The 9,861-nt window shown below is 60.3% G+C and overlaps 2 non-coding genes across 2 annotated transcripts; both read right to left on the bottom strand.

The window, feature by feature from the left end:
* Nucleotides 1–993: 993 nt before the first annotated feature.
* LOC142795485 (5.8S ribosomal RNA) lies at nt 994–1,146 on the bottom strand. Its single transcript, XR_012893065.1, has one exon. It is a non-coding gene; the product is annotated as a 5.8S ribosomal RNA (ribosomal RNA).
* Nucleotides 1,147–2,865: 1,719 nt separating this feature from the next.
* LOC142795487 (small subunit ribosomal RNA) lies at nt 2,866–4,680 on the bottom strand. The gene has a single exon (XR_012893066.1). It is a non-coding gene; the product is annotated as a small subunit ribosomal RNA (ribosomal RNA).
* Between the last annotated feature and the right edge of the window lie 5,181 nt (nt 4,681–9,861).

Genomic DNA, 9,861 nt, shown 5'->3' with positions numbered 1-9,861 from the left:
GGGACACGTTCGTAAACCCATCGCGAACCGAGTACGACGCCCTACCAAGTGCGCCCGCAACCCTGTACAGGGTCACATCTTCACAAGGCTGGCAAGCGGCATTCCGCTGCGCGCGTGCGTCGTCCGAGCAGTTGCGTGATAAACGACCGTGTCGAAAGCCCAAACACCGCCGAGGCCAGTCGCCGCCGCCGCAAGGGCAGCCACGCAGCCTGGCGAGAGGCATCGTCTCGTGTAGCGTCGCCCCCGCCCCAACTGGAGTGGCCCAGTTTTTTGAACGGGACGGGAACTGCGAAGCACTTAGACCGACGGCGGACTACGACGAGAACGCCTTAAGCTTCGCCAACGTTTCGCCAACTCGTGCGGGAGACTTTTTCCGCTTCGCGGCAAGTCGTCGCGCCGTGCTCTCCGCATCAACCGCGTACGCAGCGAACCGCAAACGTCGGGCGCAGCCTCCTCACCTCCCTGCGCTTTGCGCGCGAACGTTCCCTGTTCGCGCGGCAAAGCCTGGAGGAGGCACGGCCCCGCAGCGTGTTCGAGCGCCCGGTCTACGGGACACCCTGCTTACTTCGAGGGCAACAAGCGCAACGCAAGGCTGCGATCTCGCGCACTTTGCGCACGGCTGGAGAAGCTTTGCTGGCCGGCTTTCGCTCCTCGTGTTTACCGTGCGTTAAAGTTGCGCGTCCGTGGCTCTCGCAGCTCTTGCGCGCCCGGTCGCAGAGAGGAGTACGCAACCTCGACCGCACTTTCCCTGCAGGCTTCCTTCCGACTCGAAGTCCTGCGGCGGTCTCAACGAGGTGCCACATCCTCAATGCAGTCGGTCGCCCCCGTTTCGGTTGGGCTCTGGCACGACGGTCGCCACCGTCTCGCCCTTGAGTGGCCGCTGTTGGCGCTCGCTGTGAGGTGTTCAGCGTGCTGTCCGTGTTGCCGACGCGGTCAAAACGAGTCGACGGCTCACGTTCCCTTGTGCGCCGAAGGCTCTCTTGATATGTGATCCGACCCTCAGACAGACGAAGCCAAGGGAAGACCCAAGGCCGCAATGTGCGTTCAAAGAATCAGTGCTCAGTGTGTCCTGCAATTCACACCAAGTCTCGCAGCTGGCTGCGTTCTTCATCGACCCGAGAACCGAGTGATCCACCGCTTAGAGTCGTGAAAAAGTGTTTGTTCAATTCCGTACAGTCAAAACCAAACGTTTCTGGCACTCGGCCAAACAGTGGCCAAGAAGGGCGCTTTTCAGCGCACGCTTGGACTCCAAAACTCTGCCGCGCCTTTTTCGGCTGCCGCAAATCGAGCAAACGGTGTGTTTCGGACGGCGTTTCGCTTCCGCTACTTGCGAGTGCTTTCGTGGTCCACCCCTCTATAAATACTCGGGAGGCGTCGAAGCCGGTTCTCCAAGCCGGACCCGTAGGTATCGTTGTGTGCTCGCTCTCATTGGCCCGCCTAACCAGAAAATGCCTGCGGTACACCCATTTGGATAAGAGTGCACGCAGATGCGGGCCTCGACGGCTACACATTTCCTCGGGCGGCCGCCTCCCGGCCTCCGTGGAGCGCGGGATGCACGGTCCCATCGACAAGCCTCTCCCGTTTTTACCGTGGCGTCGCGGTTCACCACGGCGGGCGGGTCGGTCTCCTCCGCATAAAAAGGGGGACCCCCGCTTTTTGTTCCACGAAATCGCACAAGCTTTTTTCGCATCCACGGTTTGCCACCGCACACCAAAATGCCGATCCGGCTGCCTACTTTAGCCAACAGGTGGAGCCAGGCGCGCCGTACTTGCGCGGCACTTCCCACGTCCACCGAAGTCGGTGCCAAGGACCACTTTCGGCGCCGGAGCCGCGTACGAGCCTACTCGAGGCGGAAGAACGAAGCCAGCAAGGGCCTGGCCGCAAGTGCGTTCAATTGTCGGGACGTCCAAGTCCCTCGTTCTTCCGTGCTTCCTCTTTCGGCAAGTCGTTGCGGCACCTTCCCAAAGCGCGCAGACCCGCTAATCGCGACGAGCGCGACGTGGCCGTGCCGCCTTTCCCTCGGCAGCAAGCAAAACGCCTGGCAACGTCGACGCTCCCCTAACCGCGATCTCGCACCGTGTTTCGTGTGGCGAATTCAAAAGCCGGCCGGCGCTGCTGCAACCATTACGGTCGGTACGCATACGCCGCGGAGGGCGGGACGGTCATCGGAGCGTGCGGTTCCTCCATCGAGTACTGCGCACCTCGGCCGTCGCATCGCCGTGCCATGACCGGCCGCGCGTCAACGCGAACCGGTGCCAGCGAGATCCCTCGCCTGCAAGAACCGACCGGCAGCCTCCGTCACCCGAGGACGCGGAGGCGCTTGCCGCGGACGGCGGGACGGTATGCACTGGTGCACAGCGGACCCGTCACATCGCCAGTTCCTTGACCGACCGCCGACGCTTGTGCCGTTCCTCTCGTACTTGGCAGTCGCCGCGCGATTGTCGGGTCTCGTTCTTGCACGCTCGAACGGTCGGGAGGGCACTCGGCTGGCGTTTCGGGAACGCGCAGCCTCGCCTTCTACCGACGTAACCACGACTCGCCGTTCGCGCTCCGCCGCTCCTGTTTACAGTACTAGGCGGTCCCGCAGCGGTCGGGTCGCGCATTTCGAGCGCTTCGAGCCACGGTGCAGTGGCGGGTCGAAAGCCGACCTATGAGTGCGTTGCGCCGTTTGTACCCGCGTCCGCCACCTGGCCGACCGTCCAAGGTCGCGGTGTTGGCGTCCGCTGGGCGCAACAATTTGTCACGGGGTGCCGCTCCACATTCAGGCAGCCCCGTGGGGAAAAGCCGACCCCGCGTCCAAACGGGGTCAGCGGCAGAAAGTGTCGGGCGCAGACGCAGCTGAGGCGCTCACCCTTCACAATCCGTTAATGATCCTTCCGCAGGTTCACCTACGGAAACCTTGTTACGACTTTTACTTCCTCTAAATGATCAAGTTTGGTCATCTTTCCAACAGACCGGCGCAACCGAAAGGCCGCGCCGGACATCGGTCCGAAGACCTCACTAAATCATTCAATCGGTAGTAGCGACGGGCGGTGTGTACAAAGGGCAGGGACGTAATCAACGCGAGCTTATGACTCGCGCTTACTGGGAATTCCTCGTTCAAGGGGAACAATTGCAAGCCCCTATCCCAATCACGAAAGAAGTTCCACGGGTTACCCAGTCTTTTCAGACAGGGATAAAGACACGCTGCTTCCTTCAGTGTAGCGCGCGTGCGGCCCCGGACATCTAAGGGCATCACAGACCTGTTATTGCTCTGTTTCGTGCGGCTAGGAGCCGCTTGTCCCTCTAAGAAGGTTGTAAGGTGCTGGGAACCCCGCACCTATTTAATAGGCTAGAGTCTCGTTCGTTATCGGAATTAACCAGACAAATCGCTCCACCAACTAAGAACGGCCATGCACCACCATCCACCGAATCAAGAAAGAGCTCTCAATCTGTCAATCCTCCCAGTGTCCGGGCCGGGTAAGTTTTCCCGTGTTGAGTCAAATTAAGCCGCAGGCTCCACTCCTGGTGGTGCCCTTCCGTCAATTCCTTTAAGTTTCAGCTTTGCAACCATACTTCCCCCGGAACCCAAATACTTTGGTTTCCCGGAAGCTGCCCGCCGAGTCATTTGAGTAACTCAGGCGGATCGCTGGTTGGCATCGTTTATGGTCAGAACTAGGGCGGTATCTGATCGCCTTCGAACCTCTGACTTTCGTTCTTGATCAATGAAAACATTCTTGGCAAATGCTTTCGCAGTAGTTCGTCTTGCGACGGTCCAAGAATTTCACCTCTAGCGCCGCAATACGAATGCCCCCGTCCGTCCCTCTTAATCATTACCTCGTATTCCAAAAACCAACAGAACAGAAACGAGGTCTTGTTCTATTATTCCATGCAAGTTTATTCAGGCGACTCGCCTGCGTTGAGCACTCTAATTTTTTCAAAGTAAAAGCACCGGCCATCTCGAGGCACACAATGAAGTGCACCAAGAAAGAACCGGCATGATGTTCAGTCCGAGCCGTCGCATCGGGTAGATGCACTACTCGTCTGGAACTGAGATCCAACTACGAGCTTTTTAACCGCAGCAGCTTTAGTATACGCTATTGGAGCTGGAATTACCGCGGCTGCTGGCACCAGACTTGCCCTCCAATTGATCCTCGTTAAAGGATTTAGAGTGTACTCATTTCAATTACGGGGCCTCAAAAGAGTCCCGTATTGTTATTTTTCGTCACTACCTCCCCGTGCCGGGAGTGGGTAATTTGCGCGCCTGCTGCCTTCCTTGGATGTGGTAGCCGTTTCTCAGGCTCCCTCTCCGGAATCGAACCCTGATTCTCCGTTACCCGTAACAACCATGGTAAGCAAGTAACCTACCATCGAAAGTTGATAAGGCAGACACTTGAAAGAAACGTCGCCGGCTCGTGGCCATGCGATCAGCACAAAGTTATCCAGAGTCACCACACAATACGGGCCGAAACCCGATCGATCTTGGTCTAATAAAAGCACCCGTTACCCAAAGGGCTCCAGGCTCACTGCATGTATTAGCTCTAGAATTGCCACAGTTATCCAAGTAGGAAGAAACGATCTAAGGAACCATAACTGATTTAATGAGCCATTCGCGGTTTCGCCTTATTTCGGCATGTACTTAGACATGCATGGCTTAATCTTTGAGACAAGCATATGATTACTGGCAGGATCAACCAGGTAATCGTTCGACTGCGCGTCCGTCCTCGCCCTCGGCGGGCCGGACGCAGTCTGTGTGCGGCGGAGGCCACCTTCAGGCGCCCCAACACGCTTATTTTGCACTCCGAGATGACGGCGTTCGAGCTCGCTACGGCACAACCTTCCCGAAAGACGAGTGGGAGCCGTGCGGCAAGAAGCACGTTCATGCTCGCTCTTTTTCGTTGCATCGACTCGGTCGCGCCGTGCGGGTTGCCCAAGCCCGCTGCACTGTCGGTGGACCGGCCGGAACTAGCAACGGAGCCGAGACTGCAAAGCCGCCAGACGACGGGTCACGCCCGCGTCTTCGGCGCTTTCGCATCTGAATCGCCCGAGGACGACACGGAACACACCTCGATATCGTGGTAAAACGGCACCGTCCGACAACCAGCCCCTAACGCATCAAGCGGATGAGGCTGCAGACGACTGCCGTGGATTCCCCTGGAGCAGACCCGAGGACACGCTTGACGAGGCCGAAGCCCGCCGCATATCAGACACCCGGTCGCTTTCGCGTACGCCGCTCACGAGAACCCCCACATAATAGCAGCGATAAGTACCCAGACCTCCTTGGGCCCTAATACGAGCGTACTCGAGAAAATTTCACCGCGGGTGTGCCCCGAAACGTGTGGCATGTTGAGCGTGCCACAAGTCTACGTCGCTCTCAAACCCGCCGAGGTCGTAGAATTTGCGACCCTACTCACGAAATTCCCACCGAGGATACGGCCGCAAACGTACCGCACCTTGGGTAGGCCACGAGTTTGTGCAACACTACGCTGACGGCACAGCACCGAGGTCGTGCGCGCACGCACGGGAAAATTCCGCCGCGGTTTCTGCCGAAAACGTGAGGCACCACGACTCTCCGCAAGTTCGCGTCGACTGCGAAAGACCGAAGTCGTGAACGACGTGTCCGCTACTCGCCGCCGACACGCTGGACACCAAACGTACAACGACTCGACGGCGTCGTAGAGGCCCACGACGCGGTTTTCCTTAACGACGTCTCGGCGTGGCACCGACAGGTTAGAACGGCCGACCAACGTTCCCTGTCCGCCGTTCGGCTCAGTCGAAGGGCTCGGCGACTTCGGCAACGCTGCGAAGCCGCACGGTGACGCACGCCATGTCCCCATTTTTTTTTTTCTTTCTGCGTCTGCCGGGGTGCCCCTATAATAGCAGCGATAAGCACCCAGACCGCCGTGGGTCGCTCGCCCCGGCTGACGTGGTTTTTCGTACTCCTGCGGCGGTCGCCGTCAAGCACGTCCAAATACGCTACTTTCGTGGGCGCATTCACGCTCTTTCGCTTCGCCGGAGTGCCAGCACTCACTCTGCCAAAAACGGCGAACATCCGAGCGGCGGTTCCCACTTTTGCGTCGGCGTCGCAAACCCCGCCCCGGCAGACGAGGTTTGCCGTACTCGTGCGACGGTGGCCGGCGGGCACGTCGAAAGACGCCGATATCGTGCGCGAATTGGCGCACCTTGGCTTCACCGGAGTGCCGCCACTGACTCCTCCAAAAACGGCGAAGATCCGAGCGGCGCTTCCCACTTTCGCATCGGCGTCCCGAACTCCGCCCCGGCTGACGCGGTTTACCGTACTCGTGCGACGGTCGCCGGCGAGCACGTGGAAAGACGCCGATATCGTGCCCGAATCGGCTCCGTTCGGCTTCGCCGGAGTGCCAGCACTGGCTCGGCGAAAGACGACGAACATCCGAGCGACGGTTCTCACTATTGCGTACGCGTCGCAAACCCCGCCCCGGCAGACGCACTTTGCCGTACTCGTGCGACGGTCGCCGGCGAGCACGTAGAAAGACGCCGATATCGTGCCGGAATCGGCCCCGTTTGGCTTCGCCGGAGTGCCAGCACTCACTCGGCCACAAACGGCGAACATCCGAGCGGCGGTTCCCACTTAGCCGTCGGCGTCCCGAACTCCGCCCCGGCAGACGCGGTTGCCGAGCTCGTGCGACTAGCGACCGCGAAGCCGTCTCGCGACGCCGCTTTCGTGCGCGGCTCCCACTGCGACCTGGGTCACCCGAGGTCGACGAGCAAAAAAGAATGTCGAAAAAAATTTTTTTTTTTTTTGCGTCTGCCGGGGTGCCCCTATAATAGCAGCGATAAGCACCCAGACCGCCATGGGTCGCTCGCCCCGGCTGACGTGGTTTTTCGTTTTCCTGCGGTGGTCGTCGTCAAGCACGTCCAAACACGCCACTTTCGTGGGCGCATTCGCGCTCTTTCGCTTCGCCGGAGTGCCAGCACTCACTCTGCCAAAAACGGCGAACATCCGAGCGGCGGTTCCCACTTTTGCGTCGGCGTCGCAAACCCCGCCCCGGCAGACGAGGTTTGCCGTACTCGTGCGACGGTGGCCGGCGGGCACGTCGAAAGACGCCGATATCGTGCGCGAATTGGCGCACCTTGGCTTCACCGGAGTGCCGCCACTGACTCCTCCAAAAACGGCGAAGATCCGAGCGGCGCTTCCCACTTTCGCATCGGCGTCCCGAACTCCGCCCCGGCTGACGCGGTTTACCGTACTCGTGCGACGGTCGCCGGCGAGCACGTGGAAAGACGCCGATATCGTGCCCGAATCGGCTCCGTTCGGCTTCGCCGGATTGCCAGCACTGGCTCGGCGAAAGACGACGAACATCCGAGCGACGGTTCTCACTATTGCGTACGCGTCGCAAACCCCGCCCCGGCAGACGCACTTTGCCGTACTCGTGCGACGGTCGCCGGCGAGCACGTAGAAAGACGCCGATATCGTGCCGGAATCGGCCCCGTTTGGCTTCGCCGGAGTGCCAGCACTCACTCGGCCACAAACGGCGAACATCCGAGCGGCGGTTCCCACTTAGCCGTCGGCGTCCCGAACTCCGCCCCGGCAGACGCGGTTGCCGAGCTCGTGCGACTAGCGACCGCGAAGCCGTCTCGCGACGCCGCTTTCGTGCGCGGCTCCCACTGCGACCTGGGTCACCCGAGGTCGACGAGCAAAAAAGAATGTCGAAAAAAATTTTTTTTTTTTTTTGCGTCTGCCGGGTGTGCCCCTATAATAGCAGCGATAAGCACCCAGACCGCCATGGGTCGCTCGCCCCGGCTGACGTGGTTTTTCGTTTTCCTGCGGTGGTCGTCGTCAAGCACGTCCAAACACGCCACTTTCGTGGGCGCATTCGCGCTCTTTCGCTTCGCCGGAGTGCCAGCACTCACTCTGCCAAAAACGGCGAACATCCTAGTGGCGGTTCCCACTTTTGCGTCGGCGTCGCCAACCCCGCCCCGGCATACGCGGTTTGCCGTACTCGTGCGGCGGTGGCCGGCGGGCACGTCGAAAGACACCGATATCGTGCGCGAGTCGATGCTTCTTGGTCTCGCAGGAGGGCCGCCACTCACTCCTGCAAAAACGGCGAAGATCCGAGCGGCGCTTCCCACTTTTTCGTCGGCGTCGCAAACCTCGCCCCGGCAGACGCGCTTTGCCGTACTCGTGCGACGGTCGCCGGCGAGCACGTCGAAATACGCCGATATCGTGCCCGAATCGGCCCCGTTTCGCTTCGCCGGAGTGCCAGCACTCGCTCGGCCAAAGACGACGAACATCCGAGCGACGGTTCCCACTATTGCGTACGCGTCGCGAACCCCGCCCCGGCAGACGCGGTTTGCCGTACTCGTGCGGCGGTGGCCGGCGGGCACGTCGAAAGACGCCGATATCGTGCACGAATTGGCGCTCCTTGGCTTCACCGGAGTGCCAGCACTCACTCGGCCAAAAACGGCGAACATCCGAGCAGCGGTACCCACTTAGCCGTCGGCATCCCGAACTCCGCGCCGGCTGACGCGGTTGCCGAGCTCGTGCGACTAGCGACCGCGAACGCGTCTCGCGACGCCGCTTTCGTGCGCGGCTCCCATTGCGACCTGGGTTACCCGAGCTCGACCAGCAAAAAAGAAGGTCGAAAATTTTTTTTTTTTTTTCTGCGTCTGCCGGGGTGCCCCTATAATAGCAGCGATAAGCACCCAGACCGCCGTGTGTCGCTCGCCCCGGCTGACGTGGTTTTTCGTACTCCTGCAGCGGTCGCCGTCACGCACGTCCAAATACGCCACTTTCGTGGGCGCATTCGCGCTCTTTCGCGTCGCCGGAGTGCCAGCACTCACTCTGCCAAAAACGGCCAACATCCGAGCGGCGGTTCCCACTTTTGCGTCGGCGTCGTAAACCCCGCCCCGGCAGACGCGGTTTGCCCTACTCGTGCGACGGTCGCCGGCGAGCGCGTCGAAAGACGCCGATATCGTGCGCTAATTGGCGCTCCTTGGCTTCTCCGGAGTGCCGCCACTCACTCCTCCAAAAACGGCGAAGATCCGAGCGGCGTTCTCCACTTTCGCATCGGCGTCCCGAACTCCGCCCGGGCTGACGCGGTTTACCGTACTCGTGCGACGGTCGCCGGCGGGCACGTCGAAAGACGCCGATATCGTGCCGTAATCGGCCCCGTTTGGCTTCGCCCGTGTGCCAGCACTCACTCGGCCAAAAACGGCGAACATCCGAGCAGCGTTTCCCACTTTCGCATCGGCGTCCCGAAGCCCGCCCCGGCAGACGCGGTTTGCCCTACTCGAGCGACGGTCGCCGGCGATCACGTCGAAAGGCGCCGAATTCGTGCACGAATCGATGCTTCTTGGTCTCGCAGGAGGGCCGCCACTCACTCCTGCAAAAACGGCGAAGATCCGAGTTGCGCTTCCCACTTTTTCGTCGGCGTCCCGAACTACGCCCCGGCTGACGCGGTTTACCGTACTCGTGCGACGGTCGCCGGCGGGCACTTCAAAATACGCCGATTTCGTGGGCGCATTCACGCTGTTTCGCTTCCCCGGAGTGCCAACACTCACTCTGCCGAAAGCGGCGATCATCCGAGCGGCGGTTCCCACTTTTGCGTCGGCTTCGCAAACGGCGCCCCGGCAGACGCGCTCGTGCGACGTACTCGTGCGACGGTCGCCGGCGAGCACGTCGAAAGACGCCGATATCGTGCTCGAATCGACCCCGTTTCGCTTCGCCGGAGTGCTGCCAGTCACGGCGCAGAAAACGGCGAACAAGTGTTTTTTTTTTTTTTTTCCTAGAATTTGTGTTATAGAAGGCACATTTGATATCGGACGATAATTTTCAACTTTATCACGCGCACCGATTTTCGTGTAGAGGTTTGCAAGTTTATGGGAATTTCTCCACTTGGA

The sequence above is a fragment of the Rhipicephalus microplus genome, unplaced genomic scaffold (genome assembly GCF_043290135.1).
Source record: "Rhipicephalus microplus isolate Deutch F79 unplaced genomic scaffold, USDA_Rmic scaffold_696, whole genome shotgun sequence".
Classification (NCBI taxonomy): domain Eukaryota; kingdom Metazoa; phylum Arthropoda; class Arachnida; order Ixodida; family Ixodidae; genus Rhipicephalus; species Rhipicephalus microplus.
This window is presented reverse-complemented; position numbering and strand designations above follow the sequence as displayed.